The sequence below is a fragment of the Triticum aestivum genome, chromosome 2B (assembly GCF_018294505.1).
Source record: "Triticum aestivum cultivar Chinese Spring chromosome 2B, IWGSC CS RefSeq v2.1, whole genome shotgun sequence".
Lineage (NCBI taxonomy): Eukaryota > Viridiplantae > Streptophyta > Magnoliopsida > Poales > Poaceae > Triticum > Triticum aestivum.
The window spans coordinates 770657274-770682513 of NC_057798.1; the positions used below are offsets into that span (position 1 = coordinate 770657274).

Genomic DNA, 25240 nt, shown 5'->3' on the forward strand with positions numbered 1-25240 from the left:
AAGAAATTTAGGTATATGAGATTATTTGAACTAGTTGAATTAATATAACTAACTTATTTTTAGTAAATGCTTAGTTGAACTAGTTGAAATCATAGAAGTAGTTGAATTAGTTAAATTAATTGAATTAGTAAGTGTTTAATGTTTCGCCTATATGAACATAGGAAATGTCGTCTGACGAAGGATAAGATTTCATTATGTGCGGATACTGTGAAGACCAGCGCGGCCTGTGCGACAAAAATTTCCTTGTTGATGATAGGCAATTCAGCATCAAACTGGATGAGACCTTCGAATTCGATACAGTAAGTCATAACGACAAGTCTGTTTTCGTAATTAAGCATGACTTATATATGCTTCATTTGCCTGACTTATAATTTTTAATTTTCACTATTCTAGTAGCGCATCCCCTGCCATGCAAGAATTTTTGTTTTGGATAAGATAGGTTTCAATGCTATGAAAACTATGGAGGTAAAGAGAGTTTACCTGAAAACTAAGCATGGTTATACTTTCAACGTCAAAGTATACAATGCAAATATGTACACCTATTTTGAATGCAAAACTTGGCAAACACTATGCAAGGCTTATGCATTTGAGCCTGATATGGTTATCACCTTTGATATTCGTCCGGAAGATGATATTGAAGATAATAGAGACATATGGGTCGATGTGCATACGCCTCTAGTTCTACCATTATGTGAGTTCTTCTCAACTATATTTTTGTCTTTGATATTGCTTATTCAAAAATAATTGACAACTAATTTCTATTGACATCTTATTTCCATTCAAGCAAACATGTCCGGCGCTTGGTAGACAGGACCTAGTACTGTCCCGGAGCTGAACTAAACTGTGAGGAGATAAGTCATTATGTTTCATGGCTTGAGGATCTTCATACTGTCAAGACAAATTTTCTTCCTGCACTCAGAAATGTTAGTACTCAAAACGTACGACCAATAGTGATCCTATTGAACTACGGTCACATCTATTTAGGAATGATGGTAAGATTTTTACTATTTGTCCTCTATGCATCTTTTGCATGCATAATTTTTTGCTAAACTTTCATTGCTAAGTATATTAGTTAAGTACTATACGATGTTCTTCAACAGGGACTCCCGATGACAGTTGTGCCTCAGGGGATCGAGACTAAAGGTCGTATGTCAATTATTAGCTTACGACCAAGATATCCTGCATTGCACATGAGTGCATTCAGGATTTCTAGAAGCGATGAATGCTTAATAGTGAAAGATTGGAAGAAAATTGTTAACGATCGCAGAGAAGTACTAGGGGCAGCAATGAGAAGCACAGCCCACGATTAGGAGACAGGTTCGTCTGCATGCTCTAGTATGATGAATCAGGAGAGCTATACATGTTCTATGCTATTTTACCTAAGAGAGAGCAGCAGGAGTGACTTAGCTAGTTCATGCTCTTAGTACTTGTCCTTTTATGTCCGTGTTCTTCATTCTGAACTTAATCTCAAAGAGTGATTTACTTTTGTGTTGTTATATATGAACGCTTATAATATCATGACAATCATGTTGAACTCGATGATATTTTTTCCTTCTGGTACAAGTGAATGTTTCTTCTTTAAGCTAGTATTGGTGGTGATTAGATAGCGGTAATGACTATGATGATTAAATAGTGATAATGACGACTACGATGATTTTTAGCTAGCTAGCTAGAGTATATATACTCATGTTGATGATATGATGCAACAGTTTTTATATTAATATGATGATGATGATGAGTTATTCTATCATTTAATGAAATAAACCTGCAGATTAGTTTCGGCTGGATGGATCCTACCTAAGTGATCAAGTATATGCCATATCCATATATATTATACTTGATCACCTAATTAGGTGATCAAGTATAATATATATGGATATGGCATATACTTTATCACTTCGCTAGTAGCTAGATCCAATGCATCCAGTTGAAACTAATCTGTGGTACTTTCACGCAATGATTTAACAACTCATTATAATGTAAAACAATCACTAAATTAAATTGAAAACACAAAACTAAAGGAAAAATTAAAAAAAATACCCAAACATTTAGTATCGGTTGATATCAACACCCAAACATTTAGTACCGGTTGGTGATACCAACCGGTACTAATGTCCTACACGCACCCGGGCCTGGCTCGTGCCACGTGGTGGCACTTTAGCGCCGGTTCGTGACAAACCGGTACTAAAGGGGGGGCGACCTTTAGTCCCCACTCTTTAGTGCCGGTTGGCGAACCGGCACTAAAGGCCGTCACGAACCGACACTAAAGGCCGGTTCTGCGCTAGTGAAAATACATCCATGTTTAAAAAATATTCTCAAATTTTATAAAACTACATCTATTGTAGCTCGGTTTGCTACAATGTCGTTGTGGCTACAATAGCGTGTAGCTCCCTTTCGTTCATGGGCCAGCCCACACGACGACCCCTGTGAGGCAGCTTCCTATTTGACTCAAAGAGCGTCAAACAGGAGGTCCCAATGGTCTAGTAGTTGGCATGGTGCACTCGCCCATTGGTGGACCTGGCAGAATAAACTTATGACGGACTAGGCCCATTTTCCAGAATGAGGAATGGTGCTCCATTGGTCCAGTATCAGGGAACTAACTTTATTTTTAGAACAAAGACTCAAAAAGGGTCCGACTTTTAATTATCAAAGCCATCAACCGACCAGGATTACAACAATCAGCATTGAAACCAAAGAAAAAAGAAACAGCGAGAAGATACACAGTGTTGTGTAAATAGCTACAGGCTTCGCTGAAACTACAAGCAAAGATTTGGAAACTAAAGCACTATTGCAACTAGAAGTCGGAAAAGTCCTCCAAAGCGAGCAAACTACCAAATAGGACACGATGAAGAACCTGGGGAAGAAACATCTAGTAGTTGGAGGAGCGCCTTTGTTAGCTCCATGATCTCTGGCCGTCAATGCGAGCCACCCCCATCTCAGAAGGTGGCTCCCTGCCCTTCACCCTGGCACGAAGGTCGTGGATCTATTGAAAGATGGAGATGCCCACCTGACGGCTAAAGTGGGACCGACGCCATTTCAATCCAAAAGACCATACCAGTACACCACCACCAAACTATAACGGGCTTGGACAAGGTAAGCTTCATAATTGTTTGGCACCTACACACGAGAAGAAGCAACTACACAGCAAGGTCACTAATGACTAAGCTGCAAAGGAGGGAAGGCAACTGAGACGGAGCTAAGAGAAGACACCAAATTCATAGTGATTAGAACCGAGCTCACACCATCACTGGCAAGCAATGGTAATGGAACTAAAAAGTTTATTCAAAAGAATGTTAGAGGGACTAAACTGTGGTTAGGCCCCTTCAAACTCTCTATGATTGATTCTGATCAATATTATTCACCATCTCAACAATGTCATTTAGCGATTAGAATCGGTGCACCCATCATCCTGCCATTTTTCTCACCTATTATTCGCAGCCAACAATGCTATCATATGCGCAAGTATACCTCCCATGGAAAGGGCCGGCCCTGGGTAGGGGCAAGAAGGGCGACGCCCTAGGGCCCAGCCTGATGGGGGGCCCCAACCCTATGCACATATGCTACACAACCAAACAAAACGGGCATTGAAACATGTAGTCCAATCATCTAGGTTACATTCTGCTAGAAAAAACTACTAATAGGTTACGTGAATTGTGAAAGGCATTATCCCAGTTTTGATTCAATTGATCCATCTCATAACACCAGCTGCCGTAATTTCTTCTTCCTATCTCCTCATGAAGGAAATATGCCCTAAAGGCAATAATAAAGTTATTATTTTATATTTCCTTATTCATGATAAATGTTTATTATTCATGCTAGAATTGTATTGACCGGAAACTTGATACATGTGTTAATACATAGATAAAACACCGTGTCCCTGGTATGCCTCTACTAGACTAGCTCATTGATCAAAGATGGTTAAGTTTCCTAGCCATGGACATGTGCTGTCATTTTATGAACGAGATCACATCATTAGGAATGATGTGATAGACAAGACCCATCTGTTAGCATAGCATAATGATCGTTCAGTTTTATTGCTACTGCTTTCCTCGTGTTAAATACATATTCCTCTGACTATGATATTATGCAACTCCTGGACACCGGAGAATGCCTTATGTGTTATCAAACGTCAAAACGTAAATGAGTGATTATAAAGATGCTCTATAGGTATCTCCGAAGGTGTTTGTTGGGTTGGCATAGATCGAGATTAGGATTTTTCACTCCGAGTATCGGAGAGGTATCTCTGGGCCCTCTCGGTAATGCACATCATATGAAGCCTTGCAAGCAATGTGACTAATGAAGTGGTTATGGGATGACGCATTATAGAACGAGTAAAGAGACTTGTTGGTAATGAGATGAACTATGTATGAAGATACGACGATCGATTCTTGGGCAAGTAACATACCGATGACAAAGGGAATAACGTATGTTGTCATTACAGTTCGACCGATAAAGATCATTGTAGAATATGTTGGAACCAATATGAGCATCCAGGTTCCGCTATTGGTTATTGGCCGGGGAGGTGTCTCGGTCATGTCTACATAGTTCTCGAACCCGTAGGGTCCGCACGCTTAACGTTCGATGACGATTTGTATTATATGAGTTATGTGTTTTGGTGACCGAAGGTTGCTCGCAGTCCCGGATGAGATCACGGACATGACGAGGAGTCTCGAAATGGTCGAGAAGTAAAGATTGATATATTGAAAGGTTGTATTCGGACACCGAAAGTGTTTCGGAATGTATCAGGTACATATCGGAGTACCACAGGGGTTACCGGAACCCCCCGGGGGAAGATATGGGCCATATGGGACATAGGAGGGAGGCACACCAGGCCACATAGGGGTGGCGCACACCCCACAAGGAAGGAGGCCGAATTGGACAAGGAGAGGGGGCGGCGCCCCCCTTTCCTTCTCCTCCCCTCTCTCCTTCCCCCTTTCCTCCTCCGGTAAAAGGAAGGGGGGCGAATCCTACTAGGACCCCAAGTAGGACTCCTCCTACTTGGGGCGCGCCTACGGCCTCCTCCTCTTCCTCCCTCTTTATATACCAGGGGGGAGGGGGCACCCCTAGAACACACATCAATTGTTCCAAGCCGTGTGTGGCGTCCCCCTCCACAGTTTACGCCTCCGGTCATATTCTCTCGGTGCTTAGGTGAAGCCCTGCACGGATCACATCACCATCACGGTCACCACGCTGTCGTGCTGATGGAACTCATCTACTTCCTCGACCCTCTGCTGGATCAAGAGCTCGAGGGACGTCATCGCGCTGAACGTGTGCAGAACTCGGAGGTGCCGCACGTTCGGTACTCGATCGGGCGAAATGAGAAGACGTTCGACTACATCAACCACGTTAAGAAAACGCTTCCGCTTTTGGTCTACGAGGGTACGTGGACACACTCTCCCCCTCTCGTTTCTATGCATCTCCTAGATAGATCTTGCATGAGCATGGGAATTTCTTTGAAATTGCATGCTACGTTTCCCAACAGTGGCATTCGAGGCAGGTCTATGCGTAGATGATATGCACGAGTAGAACACAAAGAGTTGTCGGCGATGATCGTCATACTACTTACCACCAATGTCTTATTTTGATTCGGCGCGGTATCGTTGGATGAAGCGCCCGGACCAACCTTACATGACCGCGTTCATGAGACCGGTTCCATCTACAGACATGCAACTAGTTTTGCATAAAGATGGCTGGCAGGTGTCTGTTTCTCCAACTTTAGTTGAATCGAATTTGACTGCGGCCTTTCCTTGTGGAAGGTTAATACAGCAAACTAGATAAATCACCATTGTGATTTTGTGTTGTAAGTAAGAACTGTTCTTGCTAAAAGCCCGTAGCAGCCACATAAAACTTGCAATAACAAAGTATAGGACATCTAACTTGTTTTTGCAGGGCATGTTGTGATGTAATATGGTCAAGACATGATGTGATATACGTTGTTGTATGAGATGGTCATGTTCTGTAAAAGTTATCGGCAACTGGCAGGAGCCTTATGGTTGTCGCTTTATTGTATGAAATACAAACGCCATGTAATTTATTTACTTTATCACTAAGCGGTAGCGATAGTCGTAGAAGCAATAGTTGGCGAGACGACCATGACGCTATGACGGAGATCAAGGTGTCAAGCCGTGATAATGGAGATCATGGCGTTGCTTTGGTGATGGAGATCAAAAGCACAAGATGATGATGGCCATATCATGTCACATATTTTGATTGCATGTGATGTTTATCTTTATGCGTCTTATTTTTCTTAGTACGGCAGTAGCATTATAAGATGATCCCTTAACTATATTTTAAGGTATAAGTGTTCTCCTCGAATATGCACCATTGCAAAAGTTCTTCGTGCTGAGACACCACGTGATGATCGGGTGTGATAGGCTCTACGTTCAAATACAACGGGTGCAAGCCGGTTTTGCACATGTAGTATACCTGGGTTAAACTTGACGAGTCTAGCATGTACAGACATGGCCTCGAAACACTGGAGACCAAAAGGTCGAACGTGAATCATATAGTGGATATGATCAATATAGAGATGTTCACCATTGATGACTACTCCATCTCACGTGATGATCGGACATGGTTTTTAGTTGATTTGGATCACGTATCATTTAGATGACGTGAGGGATGTCTATCTAAGTGGGAGTTCTTAAGTAATATGAATAATTGAACTTAATTTATCATGAACTTGGTCCTGATAGTTTTTGCATATCTATATTGTAGATCAATGGTCCGTGCTACTGTTCCCTTGAATTTTAAAGCTAAGTTGAAAGATGATGGTAGCAACTACATGGACTGGGTCCGTAACTTGAGGATTATCCTCATTGCTGCACAGAAGAACTATGTCTTTGATGCATGATACGTCTCCAACGTATCTATAATTTTTGATTGTTCCATGCTATTATATTACTTGTTTTGGATGTTTAATGGGCTTTACTATACACTTTTACATTATTTTTGGGACTAACCTATTAACCGGAGGCCCAGCCCAAATTGTTGTTTTCTTGCCTATTTCAGTGTTTCGAAGAAAAGGAATATCAAACGGAGTCCAAGCAGAATGAAACCTTCGAGAGAGTAATTTTTGCAATGGAAGCAATCCAGGAGACTTGGAGTAGACGTTAGGGAAGCTTCGAGGTGGACACGAGGCAGGGAGGCGCGCCCTACCCCTTGGGCGCCCCAACCCACATGGGCCCCTCGTGGCTCCCCCAACCGACTTCTTTCGCCTATATATATCCATATACCCTAAAAACATTGAGGAGCACAATAGATTGGGAGTTCCGCCACCGCAAGCCTCTGTAGCCACCAAAAACCAATCGGAACCCTATTCCGGCACCCTGCCGGAGGGGGGATCCCTCACCGGTGGCCATCTTCATCATCCCGGCGCTCTCCATGACGAGGAGGGAGTAGTTCACCCTCGGGGCTGAGGGTATGTACCAGTAGCTATGTGTTTGATCTCTCTCTCTCTCTCTTGTGTTCTTGATTCGGCATGATCTTGATGTATCGTGAGCTTTGCTATTATAGTTGTATCTTATGATGTTTCTCCCCCTCTACTCTCTTGTAATGGATTGAGTTTTCCCTTTGAAGTTATCTTATCGGATTGAGTCTTTAAGGATTTGAGAACACGTGATGTATGTCTTGCATGTGCTTATCTGTGGTGACAATGGGATATCACGTGATTCACTTGATGTATGTTTTGGTGATCAACTTGTAGGTTCAGTGACCTTGTGAACTTAAGCATAGGGGTTGGCACACGTTTTCGTCTTGACTCTTCGGTAGAAACTTTGGGGCACTATTTGAAGTACTTTGTGTTGGTTGAATAGATGAATCTGAGATTGTGTGATGCATATCGTATAATCATGCCCATGGATACTTGAGGTGACATTGGAGTATCTAGGTGACATTAGGGTTCTGGTTGATTTGTGTCTTAAGGTGTTATTCTAGTACGAACTCTATGATAGATCGAACGGAAAGACTAGCTTCGTGTTATTTTACTACGGACTCTTGAATAGATCGATTAGAAAGGATAAATTTGAGGTAGTTTCATAGCCTACAATAATCTCTTCGTTTGTTCTCCGCTATTAGTGACTTTGGAGCGACTCTTTGTTGCATGTTGAGGGATAGTTATATGATCCAGTTATGTTATTATTGTTGAGAGAACTTGCACTAGTGAAAGTATGAACCTTAGGCCTTGTTTCAAAGCATTGCAATACCATTTATGCTCACTTTTACCACTTGGTACCTTGCTGATTTTATATTTTCAGATTACAAAAACTCATATCTACCATCCATATTGCACTTGTATCACCATCTCTTCGCCGAACTAGTGCACCTATACAATTTACCATTGTATTGGGTGTGTTGGGAACACAAGAGACTCTTTGTTATTTGGTTGCAAGGTTATTTGAGAGAGACCATCTTCATCCTATGCCTCCCACAGATTGATAAACCTTAGGTGATCCATTTGAGGGAAATTTGCTACTGTCCTACAAACCTCTGCACTTGGAGGCCCAACAACGTCTACAAGAAGAAGGTCACGTTGTAGACATCAATGCACCGCTAGGTGAAAGGCCTGCTGCAGGAGCAGAAGCTGGCGTTATGAATGTCTGGCAAGCTTGATCTGATGACTACTCGTTAGTTTAGTGTGCCATGCTTTACGGCTTAGAATCTGGACTTCAAAGATGTTTTGAACATCATGGACCATATAAGATGTTCCAGGAGTTGAAGTTAATTTTTCAAGAAAATGCCCGAGTTGAGAGATCTGAAGTCCCCGACAAGTTCTATAGCTGCAAGATGGAGGAGAACAATTCTGTTATTGAGCACATACTTAGAATGTCTGGGTACCATAATCACTTGACTCAGCTGGGAGTTAATCTTCCAGATGATTGTGTCATTGATAGAGTTCTTCAATCACTGCCACAAAGCTACAAAGGCTCTGTGATGAAGTACAATATGGAAGGGATGGAAAAGACTATTCCCGAGCTCTTGCAATGCTAAAGGCTGCGGAGGAAAAAATCAAGAAGGAGCATCAAGTGTTGATTGTTAACAAGACCACTAGTTTCAAGAAGAAGGGCAAGGGAAAGAAGGGAAACTTTAAGAAAAATGGCAAGCAAGTTGTCACTCCTGGGAAGAAATCCAAAGCTAGACCCAAGCTTGATACTGAGTGCTTGTATTGCAAAGGGACTGGTCACTAGAAGCGGAACTGGCCCAAGTATTTGGCGGATAAGAAGGATGGCAAAGTGAACAAAGGTATATTTGATATACATTTTATTGATGTGTACCTTACTAATTCTCGTAGTAGTGCCTGGGTATTTGATACCGGTTCGGTTGCTCATATTTGTAACTCGAAACAGGGACTACGGATTAAACGAAGATTGTCTAAGGACGAGGTGACGATGCACGTCGGGAATGGTTCCAAGGTCGATGTGATCGCCGTCGACACGCTACATCTACATCTACCTTCGGGATTAGTTTTAGACCTGAATAATTTTTATTTGGTTCCAGCATTGAGCATGAACATTATATCCGGATCTTGTTTAGTGCGAGACGGTTATTCATTTAAATCAGAGAATAATTGTTGTTCTATTTATATGAGTAATATCTTTTATGGTCATGCACCCTTAAAGAGTGGTCTATTTCTGTTGAATCTCGATTGTGGTGATACACATATTCATAATATTGATGCCAAAAGATGCAAAGTTGATAATGATAGTGCAACTTATTTGTGGCACTGCCGTTTAGGTCATATCGGTGTAAAGCGCATGAAGAAACTCCATGCAGATGGACTTTTGGAATCACTTGATTATGAATCATTTGATACTTGTGAATCGTGCCTTATGGGCAAGATGACTAAAACTCCGTTCTCCAGAACCGGGAACGAGCTAATGACTTATTGGAAATAATACATACCGATGTATGCAGTCGAATGAGTGTTGAGGCTCGTGGCGGGTATCATTATTTTCTGACCTTCACAAATGATTTGAGCAGATATTGGTATATCTACTTAATGAAACACAAGTCTGAAACATTTGAAAAGTTCAAAGAATTTCAGAGTGAAGTGGAGAATCATCGTAACAAGAAAATAAAGTTTCTACGATATGATCGTTCAGGTGAATATTTGAGTTACGAGTTTGACCTTCATTTAAAACAATGTTGAATAATTTCACAAGTCACGCCACCTAGAACACCACAGCGTAATGGTGTGTCCGAACGTCGTAATCGCACTTTATTAGATATAGTGCGATCTATGATGTCTCTTATCGATTTATCACTATAGTTTTGGGGATATGCATTAGAGATAGCTGCATTCACGTTAAACAGGGCACCGTCAAAATCCGTTGAGACAACACCGTATGAACTGTGGTTTGGCAACAAACCTAAGCTGTCGTTTCTTAAAGTTTGGGGATGTGATGCTTATGTCAAAAGCTTCAGTCTGATAAGCTCGAACCCAAATCAGAGAACTGTGTCTTCATAGGATACCCTAAGGAAACAATTGGGTACACCTTCTACCACATATCCGAAGGCAAGATCTTTGTTGCCAAGAATGGAACCTCTCTGGAGAAGGAGTTTCTCTCGAAAGAAGTGAGTGGGAGGAAAGTAGAACTTGATGAGGTAATTGTACCTTCTCTTAGTTTGGAAAGTAGCTCATCCGAGAAATCCGTTCCCGTGATGCCTACACCAACTGGAGAGGAAGCTAATGATAATGATCATGAAACTTCAGATCAAGTTGTTATAGAACCTCGTAGGTCAACCAAAGCATGATCCGCACCAGAGTGGAATGGTAATCCTGTTCTGGAAGTCATGTTACTTGACCATGACGAACCTATGAAATATGAAGAAGCTATGATGAGCCCAAATTCTGATAAATGGCTTGAGGCCATGAAATCTGAGGTATGATCCATGTATGAGAACAAAGTGTGGACTTTGGTGGATTTGCCCGATAATCGGCAATCCATAGAGAATAAATGGATCTTCAAGAAGAAGACTGACGCTGATGGTAATGTTACTGTCTATAAAGCTCAACTTGTCGCAAAAGGTTTTCGACGAGTTCAAGGAGTTAACTATGATGAGACTTTCTCACCCGTAGCGATGCTTAAGTCTGTCCGAATCATGTTAGCAATTGCCACATTTTATGATTATGGAATCTGGCAAATGGATATCAAAACTGCATTCCTTAATGGACTTCTTAAAGAAGAGTTGTATATGATGCAACCAGAAGGTTTTGTCGATCCTAAAGGTTCTAACAAAGTATGCAAGCTCCAGCAATCCATTTATGGACTGGTGCAAGCATCTCGGAGTTGGAATATACGCTTTGATGAGGTGATCAAAGCATATGGTTTTATACATACTTTTGGAGAAGCCTGTATTTATAAGAAAGTGAATGGGGGCTCTATAAAATTTCTAATATTATATGTGGATGACATATTGTTGATTGGAAATGATATAGAATTTGTGGATAGCATAAAAGGATACTTGAATAAAAGTTTTTCAATGAAAGACCTAGGTGAAGCTGCTTATATATTGGGCATCCAGATCTATAGAGATAGATCAAGACGCTTGATAGGATTTTCACAAAGCACATACCTTGATAAAGTTTTGAGGAAGTTCAAAATGGATCAGTCAAAGAAAGGATTCGTGTCTGTGTTACAAGGTGTGATGTTGAGTCAGACTCAATGCCCGACCACTGCAGAAGATAGAGAGAAAATGAAAGTCATTGCCTATGTCTCAACCATAGGTTCTATCATGTATGCTATGTTGTGTACCAGACCTGATGTGTGCCTTGCTATAAGTTTAGCAGGGAAGTACCAAAGTAATCCAGGAGTGGATTGCTGGACAGCGGTCAAGAACATCCTGAAGTACCTGAAAATGACTAGGGATATGTTTCTCGTTTATGGAGGTGACAAAGAGCTTGTCGTAAGTGGTTACATCGACGCTAGCTTTGACACTGATCCAGATGACTCTAAATCGTAAACCAGATATGTTGAATGGTGGAGCTGTCAGTTCGTGCAGTTCCAAGCACAGCGTCGTGGCGGGATCTACGTGTGAAGCGGAGTACATAGCTGCTTCAGAAGCAGCAAATGAAGGAGTCTGGATGAAGGAGTTCATATCCAATCTAGGTGTAATACCTAGTGCATCGGGTCCAATGAAAATCTTTTGTGACAATACTGGAGCATTTGCCTTGGCAAAGGAATCCAGATTTCACAAAAGATCAAACACATCAAGAGACACTTCAACTCCATCCGAGATTTGGTCAAGGAGGAAGACACAGAGATTTGCAAAATACATACAGATCTAAATGTGGCAGACCCGTTGACTAAGCCTTTTCCACGAGCAAAACATTATAAGCATCAAGACTCCATGGGTGTTAAAATCATTACTATGTAATCTAGATTATTGATTTTAGTGCAAGTGGGAGACTGAAGGAAATATGCCCTAGAGGCAATAATAAAGTTTTTATTTTATATTTCCTTATTCATGATAAATGTTTATTATTCATGCTAGAATTGTATTAACCCGAAACTTGGTACATGTGTGAATACATAGGAAAAACACAGTGTCCCTAGTATGCCTCTACTACACTACCTCATTGATCAAATATGGTTAAGTTTCCTAGCCATGGACATGTGTTGTCATTTGATGTACAGGATTTTATTGCTACTGCTTTCTTCATGTCAAATAAATATTCCTCTGACTATGTATTACATCGGCGAGTTTTCATACTGTGGACATTGTCTTTTACTTTTTTTACAGTTAATTTACAAGCTTTTCGTGGACGAAAATGTTTTTTTGTACCAAGTTAAATTATCTCCATACATTTACTTGGGTAACTTCGTTCCCTTTGACAAGTCACAACTAGGAATCGACACAGAAATTCTTAGCACCTTCACGAACTCAGCCTCAAATCATGACTTCATCTTCGTTAGATCACCTCTGAGACCTGCAGCTGTTGATGTATAGACAGTGCCCTTGGGCGACTGAATCTTTTCTCTTCTTGTTCCCTCAGTACATCCCTAATGTTTTACCGCAAAGGCAGAGCATCCGCCTTTCAACCTAAAAATAATAAGCGGGAATTCCACTTTTACCTTATAGTTGTACATTTGTGACACATATTACCTCATTTAGTGAAATTTCTATCAAAATATCAGATTTTGGAGACTTTTGACATGGTTTTACCCCAGTTTTGCATTTTGCTTGTTTATGTTAGATATGATTGGCATGTTGCGTCAATAATTCGTAAAAAAATGTGTAAAGATGGTAGGGCATCATTGACGATCATGTCCGGACTTCCCTTGTCCATTTGTTTTATTCCTTGTTGTCGTACAAATATATTTGGACCCCGGACGTCACCCCACACCTTGCCTAATGGACAAGCATTATAAAATTAGAGTCCAAAGCTTCTAAAAAGGGCATTCTAGACGAATTTCCACTTGGCGGGGTAATTAGTGACACAAATGCATATTTTAGGGGGTAAAATGTGGAATTCACTCAAATAATAACCTGAACATCCATTTAAGTGATGACACAAAATTTATTGATTGTTCTCCATAGATAACAGGTAACTCAAGCATGCTTGAAGACATGGAAACCTTAAACATGACAAGGTAAAGATTGCTATATTGAAAGGTAGTATTCGGACACCGGAAGTGTTCCGTAATGTATCGGGTACATATCGGAGTACCGGAGAGGTTACCGGAACCCCCGGGGGAAGATATGGGCCATATGGACCATAATAGGGAGGCACACCAGCCCACATAGGGGTGGCGCGCCCCCCACAGGGAAGGAGGCCGAATTGGACAAGGAGAGGGGGCGGCGCCCCCCTTTCCTTCTCCTCCCCTCTCTCCTTCCCCCTTTCCCCCTTCGGTAAAAGGAAGGGGGGAATCCTACTAGGACCCCAAGTAGGACTCCTCTTACTTGGGGCGCGCCTAGGGCCGGCCTCCTCTCCCTCCCTCCTTTATATTGGGGCGGCACCCCTAGAACATACATCAATTGTTCCAAGCCGTGTGCGGCGCCCCCCCTCCACTGTTTATGCCTCTGATCATATTCTTGCGATGCTTAGGAGAAACCCTACGCGGATCACATCACCATCACCATCACCACGTCGTCGTGCTGACGGAACTCATCTACTTCCTCGACCCTCTGCTGGATCAAGAGCTTGAGGGACGTCATCGCGCTGAACGTGTGCAGAACTCGGAGGTGCCGTACGTTCGGTACTCGGTCGGTCGGAACGAGAATACGTTTGACTACATCAACCGCGATAAGCAAACGCTTTCGCTTTGAGACTACAGGGTACGTGGACACACTCTCCCCCTCTCATTACTATGCATCTCCTAGATAGATCTTGCGTGAGCGTAGGAATTTTTTTGAAATTGCATGCTACGTTTCTCAACACCTCGTTCCGTTCTGCTCCTAGCTACTCCCGAAGCATACAACATGCCTAGCAAACTAATGGATATTGCCGCTATAGTGGATTTCTTTGATGCACTTTCAGTTTCTCCATCTCAATTCTCTATGGATTTGCCTATAAGTATTCTCATCTAGCGGACGGCCACAGGCGGAGCGCAACACTTCATAAGCTCAGTCACTTTGCAAGTTGCAACAGGACAGTTTCTTGGGTCAAAGGCCTACAGAGATCTTCTAATTACATAGTCATTTTCCGCTTGATCTTTGTACTTTTTTTCTTTCTTTTCTAGCGATTCCCAGACTGATCTTCTATTTCTGTACAGGTTGCTCATTTGAGGATATGAGGACCCTAGGAAGATCCGATATGCTTGGGATTGGATAGGTGGATTTCTTCTATTTTTCCTCCGACAAATTCAGGTATTTCCACTCCTTTCTTATAAAATGTTGGTTAAAAACATGATTTTGAGGAAGAAGAAAGAAAACGATAGGAGATAAGTTAGATCCGATATTTTTTTAGTAATAAAAAAGGTATTTTTAAGGCATAAACGTTATGCTTTGTATCTTCTTTTTTTGCGCCGATTGTGATTTATATCGATGTAATTTATATTTTTCACTACGTTAGGCCCACTTTTTAAGTTCCCCCCGGGCCTCCGAAAAATCAGGACCGGCCCTGCATGGAAATTGTCGATTGATAGATAATTTTTAGCCCAAAAACAAATGCGTTTGATGGATTAAAAATCTTTTGTTTATGGACAAACATAGTTAAATTATATCCAATGTACATTTACTTGAGTAAGTCTACATGCACACATAGCTAATCCAGCCCTCAAACATCCCCAGATGCGTCCGCAGGCAGTGACCGGTCATCCCTCAAATATCCGCTTTCATAACCAGATACCTCATTGGCAAAGCTATTTGTATATTCCTAATCATTAATCTTAATGCAAGGGGATATCTCCTTCCGTTCAACCTAAAAATAATAATCATTCAAGTGATGAAACCAAAAATATTACTCCAGTACACATAACTCATATATGCACACATGTAGCTCCTAGCAAGCACCATTTCTAACATTTTATTTCATCTTCGTTTGGTTCACTAATTTGCTTTTACAGAAAGATCGATCTCCATTGCTGGCTGACGCCGATCTATGACGAGAAGCCATGATGGCGGTTGGCGCCATTGTGACCGTTGGGGTTGATGGAGACCATCTCGAGGGCGGTGCCGCCTTTGGTGAACTCTAGATCGGCGCCGCCGTTCGCGAAGGCCTCCTAACACATAGGTGGGCGGGCCAAGGAAGTAGGCCAGTGAAATGCGCTTTGTATCGCGGTTGACGACGGCGCGATGGTATACGCTACAGAAGCGGCCATTGGTGATGATCTGGAAGAGATCGCCGATGTTGATGATGAGCGCTCCCGGCACGGCCGACACCTCAACCCACCTGTCCACCGGCGGCCCTTGCCAAAACAGTTGCAGCCCCGGGACCTGGCTCTGCATCACGAGTGCAAAGAACCCCGAGTCCGTGTGTGCTTTCATTCCCAGTGCTCGCGTCGGGTCCGGGCACCTGGGGTACATGGATGCATGTGTTAGACAGATTAGAGTTTGGAACAATGCTCGATACCCTTGGTGGGTACGGCTGTCATATATTTATAGGAGGGAACCGTACAAATACAGGTTATGTTACAACACGTATATCTAATATATACTTAGTCTAACACCCTCCCTCAATCTTAACTATGTCTTGAAACACTCAGGAGGTTAAGATTGCGACGACATCCTTCAAAAGAAGGCAAGGGCAAGGGTTTAGTGAAAATATCAGCAAGCTGATCCTTAGAAGAAACAAACTTGATCTGAAGGAGCTTCTGAGCAACACGTTTCCTCACAAAATGATAGTCAACTTTGATGTGCTTCGTTCAGGCATGAAATACTGGATTGGATGAAAGGTATGTGGCACCGATGTTATCACACCAAAGAACAGGCGGCTGAGTTGGGGAGACCTTCAACTCTCGAAGCAACGACTATACCCACATGATCTCAGCTGTGGCATTAGCAACGGCTTTGTACTCAGCTTCGGTACTACTCCGATACACCGTAGCTTGCTTGTGAGCTTGCCAGGCGATCAAGTTAGGCCCAAAGAACATAGCATGTCCCCCCGTGGATCGCTGATCACCAGGACTACCAGCCCAATCGGCATCAGAAAATGCTGAGATCAGTCCAGAACGTGCAGGCTGAAGATGGAGACCATAAGAACCAGTGTGACGAACATAGAGCAAGATGCGCTTAACAGCTGACCAGTGAGAATCACGTGGTGCATGAAGGTATTGGCACACACGGTTAACTGCAAATGATATGTCCGGTCGAGTAATGAGCAAGTACTGTAGTCCACCCACAATGTTGCGGTACTCAGTGGCATCCTCGGGAGAGAGCAAGTCACCAACAAGAGCTGTCAGTTTGTCTGTGGCAGACATGGGAGTCGTAGCAGTCTTGCACTACAACATACCTGCACGATGTAGGAGATCCTGAGAGTACTTCTGCTGAGTAAGAGTCAAGCCACTATCAGAATGAAGAACCTCTAGGCCCAGAAAATAATGCAGTCTCCCAAGATCCTTAACAGCAAACTCAACGCCAAGAGAGGACACAAGCCGATCCGTAGCAGTAGCAAACGAACTGACAAGAATGATGTCATCAACATAGACCAGAACGTACATAGTCACCTCAAGTCGCTGAAGACTAAACAGTGACGTGTCCGCTGTAGAAGGGACAAACCCATGTGCACGAAGAGCAGCGCCAAGACGGGCATGCCACGCACGCGGGGCCTGCTTCAGACCATAGAGAGTCTTGACAAGGCGACACAAATGATGTGGCTGAGCAGGATCAACAAAACCTGGCGGCTGACGCATATAAACCTCTTCTTCCAGAACTCCATGGAGAAAGGCATTCTGAACGTCAAGCTGTCGAAGCGACCATCCGCGAGTAACGGCCAAGGAGAGAAGAACACGAGTAGTAGTTGGTTTAATAACAGGACTGAACGTCTCTTCGTAATCAATGCCATACTGTTGCTTGAATCCCTTGGCAACCAGGCGTGCCTTGTACCTCTCAATGGATCCATCAGCATGCTTCTTCACCTTGAATACCCATTTAGAGTCAATGACATTGACACCAGATGGAGGCAGAATGAGACACCAAGTGTTGTTTCTTCGAAGAGCACAGATCTCCTGCTCCATCGCAACACGCCAATGTGGGATGCCAAGCGCTGCTCGAAAATGTCGTGGTTCAGTTGTAGGGTCAGCCTCAGCATGCGCCACACAAGCCGTAAGCCACGCGACAGTGCCATCAGTGCGCTTCTTCAGTTGGAAGATGCCACTCTTGCTGCGAGTATGGGGACGCGGGACGATATGCGGAGGTGGCGGTGGATCTGCCACCCCAGAGGGCACGGTCAGGGTCGGTGAAGACAGACCGAGCGACGTCGACGAGCCAGACGACAAAGGTGCGGTGATTGGCGAGGCCGCCGCCCCAGGCGACAGTAGGGCCGCCCCAGGCGACAGCGAGGCCGCCGGCCCAGGCGACTCGGGCACCCCGTCCAACAGCTCCGCGGGTTTGGTCAGCCCAGGCGACAGCGGGGCGCCCCTGGCGACAGTGGGGCCGCCCTAGGCGACAGCTAGGCCGCCGGCCTAGGCGACTCGGGCACCCCGTCGGATCCACGTGCATGGGACATGCACGCGTGATCGGCGTCGGGGACAGTCGGCATAGCAGTGGGGGCAGTCGACGGAGCAGCAGCTGGTGCAATTGTGTCGATATCATCATTAAACAGTTCAAGTCGAGCGCCTCGTCCAGTCCCTACACCATAGTTAGGCAACAACAGAGGAGAATATGCAGCATCCATAATTTAATCAGGCAAAACTGGAAAAGAGTGCCCATTTTCATCCATAATTCGGATGTAACTTTTCGAGTAGATGATTTTTCATATAAAAAACTTTTTCATCCGAGTTAGTATGCAAAAGTTATGCCCATTTTTACAAATTCTCGAGAGATTTTGCAAATGAAGTCGAAATTCATATTTGCAAATTTTCCCAACAACTAGACCACATATCACATGGGAAACTTATTTTCTTTTATTTTTTTGACATTTTCATCATTTTCTTTTATTTTTTTTAAAACTGAAAAGGCGATCCACAGGGGGGTGCATTTGGTGGAAGTGGTGGCCAAGTTACTAATGGCGCACCGTGGCATGGTGCGCCATTACTAGTTCAACTAGTAATGGCGCACCACTCCCACGGTGCGCCATTAGTAGTTTTGACAAAAAAAATTTAAAAAAAAAATTACTAATGGCGCACCCGCGATGTGGTGCGCCATTAGTATTTGGACACTAATGGCGTACCAACACATGGTGCGCCATTAGTATATAGTAATGGCGCACCACATGTCTGGTGCGCCATTAGTGTCAATTCCATCTATAGCCCTTTTCCTAGTAGTGAGAGGACGGTGTCGAAGGGCATGCTGGATGCCTGGTCACCGAGGACGACACGGATGGTGTCGAGCCGCTTGTCGAGGCCGTGTAGGAATTGGGTGGTGATGTCGGTGAGACCGTCAGTGGGCAGCTTCAGGCGACGGGCGTATGCGGTGATGGAGAGATCGCCCTGCTTCAGATTACGGTACTGGCGATTGAGCAGCGTGAACCGCGCAGCCCGATTGGCGAGGAAGAAGGCCTGGATCTTGGTCCAAAGGGCGTACATGGTGGTGGCGCCGACGACATGGTCGATGAGAGGATCGGCGAGGGTGGCGTAGATCCAGAGCACCACATGGGCGTCCAGCTCCAGGTACTGGGCATCGGCGTTGAGCGGAGGAGGGTGCTTGATGAGGAAGGTGACGCCGTAGCGGACGAGAACGAGCAGGAAGAATGACTTCCACTTGTGGTAGTTGTGGTCGGCCGAATTGAGCAGGAATTTGATATGGTTGGTGATGTGATCGAAGAAGATCGGGTGGCGAGGGGCCGGGGTGGGTGGCGCAGGAGCCGAGGATGAGAAGAGGGGGGCAAACTGAGAGGGTCCGGGGCTACCAGATGCGCCGGAGAAGATGAACGGGGAGGATCCCGGCGAGGTCGCCGAAGAGGTGGCAGGGGAAGTCGCCGAGGAAGAGAGGGAGCTCGACGAGGTGGCGGTGTTGGTGGCGGCGGAAGAGGAGCCGGGCTCAACCATGGCGACAGAAGAGGAGGGCCTGGTAACTGATACCAAGTTGGAGGAAACAATTCACTCTCTATGATTGATCAAGTGTTACATACATGATTTATATACACCGGGCGATGCCCGAGTCAGAAGGCACGCGGGCCCTTGATCCTAATTACATGGGCATGCATAAGCTTTTGAAAGAAGGTGTTAAGGTTACGATACTCACCCCCCAGTCTAACTGGACATGGATGATTTTGTGCTTAGCAATCGCTCAAGATATGCTTGAAATTGCATAAAGACATGAAACACATCAGATTTGCGCTTAATAAGATAAATCCAAGTAAAGCTACTGAAAGCATCGATGAAACTGACATAATAGTTGTGACCACTGACAAAAGTTTGGGCATAGCCCCACACATCTGAAAACACAAGTTCAAGAGGAGACGTGACAACACGACTTGATATAGAAAAAGGCAACTGATGACTTTGCCTTGTTGACAGGCATCACACACTAGAAACTCCTTATTACTCGACTCAACAGGAAGACGATGGCGATGAAGCACATGGCGCACAATGGGAGTGGCAGGATGACCAAGACGAGAATGCCATTGCGACGATGACACATGAACACCACTGAAAACTTAAGAGACTCGTGGCACATCAAGCGCCTATAAGCCATCACGAGCTCGACCACTAAGAAGAACGTCCCTCGTGTCCTGGTCCTTAACAAACAAAATGGAAAGGGTGAAACTCAACCAACACATTGTTGTCACGAGTTAATTTAGGAACCGAGAGTAAACTACGTGTGACTGAAGGAACATGAAGGACAGCAAGTAGACGCAAGGTTTTAGTGGTACGTGAAAGAAGAGATGCATGACCAACATGTGAGATGGGCATACCTGATCCATTGGCAGTGCGTACTTGATCATGACCGGTGTAGGGCTGGTGAGTGGCCAGCTTGTCAAGCTGGCTCGTCAAATGGTCTGTGGCGCCTATGTCCATGTACCAGGCAGGATCCATAGAATATGATGGAGTGAACCCGAGATCCTGTGTAGCGAGAGCAGCTTGCTTCTCATTGCCCTTCCCATTGTTCCCAATGCCAAGAAAAGGTCGTTTAAAATGACGATGGCAGCGAGATGTCAGGTGCCCCTCAATGCCGCAGAGTTAACACTGAACCCCACCACCACATGCCTCGCAGTGGAGCTGCTTGCGGCCAGACGTCGGAGGAGGTGGAGCGGGCGGATGGGGCCGGTTGCCTGGGGACGACGGCGCTTTCTGCTTGGCACCGCGAGCACCTCCGCGGAGAGCAGCGTTCGCAGACGACCCTCCGTGTAGCGCCAACAGAGTGGCGAGCAGCAAGCCGCTGTTCGGTGTTGAGGAGGCGTGCGTAGAGATCGAGAGGCAGCATCGGCGTGTCATGTCCGTTGATGTTTTCAACAAGAGAATTATAGTCCTCATCAAGCCCATTGAGAATGAATGAAGTGAACTCCTCATCACGGAGAGGCTTCCCAATGGATGACAGTGTATCGGCCAGGGTTTTGACCTTGTTGAAGAAGGCCGTGACGGAGAGATCATTTTTCTTGACCTCACCCAGCTGATTACGGATGGCAGAAGAACGAGCCAGCAACTGTGAGGAGAAGATGGAGTTGAGCGTGGCCCATGCATCCCACGACGTCGCGGCAAAGACCACCATGTCGGCCATGAAGGGAGTGAGCGAGGACTGAATGGCACCCAGAATGGCCTGATCCTGAGCGATCCACCGACGATGAGCAGGGTTGGACACCATGACAGAACCACCAGCAGGTGAGGGCACCGGAATCATGGCCGGAGGACACGACAGTGTACCATCGACATACCCCTCAAGGTAGTGACTACGTATCAGCGGCAACACCTGAGCACGCCACAGGAGGTAGTTATCAGCACAGAGCTTTGCTGTCACTAGATGAGCAAAGTGGAACGATCCTGGTTCAGCCACTGATGCGGGAAGCTGCGAGTCATACGTCGGAGGAGCACTGTATGGAGTCAGCGCATCGGCCGACGGAGGCGTACGATAGTGTTGGTGATGACCGTATGGCTGCACAGGAGGCACACCGTAAGGCTGCAGAGGTGGCGCGAGGTGCGACCCAGGAGCTGCGTAGGGCGCACCATACGCTACCTCACTGGATACCACGGGAGAAGGCACATACGGCGCTAATGACTGCGCGACGTAGGGCGCGGGGCACACCCCGCCGTAGGGCTGTTGGACAGGAGCACTGTAGAAGCCCGGAGCCGGCAGCGCACCAGATGAGGGCGGGCCGTATGGTTGTTGAACAGGAGCGTCGTAGGGTTGCTGAGCGGGAGCGTCGTAGAGGCCAGCAGCCGTCGGCGCATCACGGGATTGACCCGGGGCAGCGTCGTAGTGCACCGGGGCGACGATCGGGGCGCCGTAGGAGGGCGCGGGAGATCGAGCCGGTGCAGACAGATCGGGCGCGGGAGATCGGGACGGCGCCGTCGGGCGCGAGTCCGAAGCCGCCTGCCGGGCCCAGGCGAGCGGTGTGGACGCCATGAAGGGCGAGTCCGTCGCCAGGGTTGAGGGAGGCGGGACGGCGGAGGAGGCCGACGCGGCGGAGGAGGCCGACGCGGCGGCGGCGGCGGCGGCAGAGGAGGCAGAAGCACATCACGGATTGAACGCGTCGTCTGATACCATGTTAGACAGATTATGGTTTGGAATAATGCTCGATACCCTTGGTGGGTACGGCTGTCATATATTTATAAGAGGGAACCGTACAAATACAGGTTATGTTACAACACGTATGTCTAATATATACTTAGTCTAACAGCATGCAGTGTAGATTGTTGCACATGCTAGGACTGTTGCCACTTGTATACATCTTATTTTATTATTTTTAAGTTTGAAATTATGTCAATTAAATGAATGTATCTAGATGTATTACAGAGCTAGATACATCTATATACATACATCCGTTTAAGAGTCAAATAATTTCGAACGAAGGAAGTACTGTGTACGAGTTGAGGTGTATGGTTTCGGTCATGGTCTCAATGATCTTGTGCTCCGCCCCGAGCGCTACGAGGAACAGCTCCATCAGCTTGTTGGCCAGCGCACACATCTCCTTATGGAACTCCTCCATCACGCCGCTGCACATCACACGATTAACATATGATATAAGCCGTATAGTAACACTAACATCTCGCAAGTTACATCTCTCGTGAATGGCATGCATTAATTCATGGACACATACCAGAAGTGGCTTTAGTCGTGGCCGCCGTCGGGCCAGATCTTGCGGAGTTCCGCGGAGGTTGGCCGGGGTCAAGGTGTAGCCCTCGGACCACATGGTCTTGGATCAGGGTGGACACAGTCCGGGCCGGTCCGGTCCCTGACCTAGCCGTCGTTTGGACCGGCCGGTGGTCACCCCAGAGCTTGTGCCGGAGCACGGCGACGCGGGGAGGGCGCTGGAGGCAGTAGGGCTCATCGTGGAGGTGTCTGGCAACTTCTGTGACTCACGGTGGACGGCACGGCGGCCAGGCAGAGCTCGGGCAGCAACAGCGACGAAGAATCTGGCATGATGGTCGGTGCACGACGGCCGGTGTACAACGGCGGTGTAGGGCCTCCCTCTTCAAGGTCTACCTTCCAGGTGATAGATCCGAGCATGGCGCATCTAGTAGACATGCTTTTCAGCGTTAGGGAGGCCGGTGGCCGCGCGGATGAACGACGGCGGCGCAGACCAACGCACGACCGACGGGCCCACCACGCACCCATCACGCAGCTCCGGCCATGCGCTCGCCACACGCCTGCCACGACCTTGACACGCCCCCGCCACGCCCCTGCCATGCCCTCGGCACGCCCCCGCCATGCCCCCTCCTCGTCCCGACATGCCCCCGCCATGCCCCTGCCATGCCACAGGTCGTGTTCGTCGGTTCGCTCGGTCGGACCGAGCTTTAACTGGACCAGACCGAGGGATTTTCGGCCCCGTTTGCAGGGCCCGGACCGGCTGGATTTTATGCCGGGCCAGGACCGAGCCTGGCCGGACCGAGCGGGCCACGAGCCGGTCCTAAAGACCGCTCGTGCCGTCCACCCTGAGTCTTGGACAAGTAGGTGGCGATCTGTGGCAGCCCGTAGCCAACAGGGTCACCATCCTGCCGCGCGGCGCGCATCTTCTCCGGCTTCGGCAGCCCAAACATGTCGGCGATCCCGGCCTCGACACGCGCCATCAGGTCTCTCGGCAAGCCGTGGCCCAAGAGCAGGAACGCTCCCCACTTCTTCGATGTGCGTGCCACTGCCTCCGCCGCGCACGGGTCCCGCATGTCGACCACAGGCACGGCGTCCTCCCCAGCCCCGACGCCGCCATCCACCACCAGGTGCTCGTGCAACCCCTCCCACGCGTGCGTCTCCGGCACCTGCCGCGCTGCGTCCAAGTCGAAGTAGTGGTTGTACGGGGCCTTGTTGAGTTGCGACTGTGCCAGCATGGCGAGCAACGCGGAACCAATAATCAGTGGAGTAGCGAGTAGTAAGAGCGGGGATGGACGGAGAGTGAGTGTGAGGAGGGAAGCATAGCGATAGAACCCTACAATGATAGACATAACGAAATATGTATGTGGCAACCGAAATCTTTTTGCAAAAATGCCACACCTTCCATCCAAATCGGTCGAGCTCGCCATCTTTCTCAGCGCACTATCCAACCACCAGTGCCGCCGCGCCGCCCATGCCCCTTACCCGACCCCGTATCCGGCCGCCGCGCCGCTTCCTTCCCCTGGATCCGCCCGGAACCGATGCCGCCACTGCCTGCCGCCACCAAGCGTCGACGCGCAACCCCGCCGCCTACCTTTGGTACGCCGCCACGCCTCCCCTGCCACCTAGGCTGCCCCCGGCCTCGCCCAGCTCCTCTTCCGGCGACGACCCCGTGCCACACGCGCCGCCCTCGCCCCGACAACAAAACCTCGAAATCCAGCCAACCACCGCTTCCTGAACCGCCCGTCCCGCACTCCATCCGGACAACGCCGCCTCCCCACCACGTCCCGCTCGCCTCCCGACCAACCACTGCCTCCCCACCACGTCCCGCTCGCTTCTCGACCAACCACTGCCTCCCCATCCCTTCGGCTTACCTACACCTGGTCGCGCGCGCCGCTGCCGCGAGGTCCACCACCTACTTTCGACGCTACGACAACCACCCACCCGCCGCGCCGGCCATCCCACACCAGTAAAGCCTGCATCCCGCCGACCCTCCGGCCCCCAGCGAGCCGCTGCCCTCCCTCTCCCGGCGGGTCCGCCGGCACCGGCGCCGCGTGCCGCCGCCAACCAACCAGGATCCCGCCGCTTCAACTTGTTCTGAACGGGATGTACCTACTCTTCGGCTAATCGATCGATTGATTCTTTGCGTCCGTCGGTTCGGCTGATTCCTAGATCGATCCATGTGCTCTCTGTCTCCCAGACTAATTGGTGTTCTTGCAGCTACAGTGCTAGCCGGCTCTGCTTCCGCGAGACTGCACTCAATCACGGCAGCTCCAGCTGAACTTCAGGTAGCAACTAAAAGCAGAGGAGACAGTAGTATTTTGGTTCTGGGCAACACATGCCCTTTCTTTTTTAGTACAACGAATGCCTGAATTTTGTTACCAACGAATGCTAGTTTTTTGGCTAGCTAGCTAGCGCGCTCCTAGTTAGCAAATTCCACGTCCGTGCTCCTTCATGG

The 25240-nt window shown here is 46.9% G+C and overlaps 1 pseudogene; it reads right to left on the reverse strand.

Annotated features, from left to right (window-relative positions):
* Positions 1–15539: 15539 nt before the first annotated feature.
* LOC123039601 (gibberellin 3-beta-dioxygenase 2-2-like) lies at positions 15540–24020 on the reverse strand (annotated as a pseudogene).
* Between the last annotated feature and the right edge of the window lie 1220 nt (positions 24021–25240).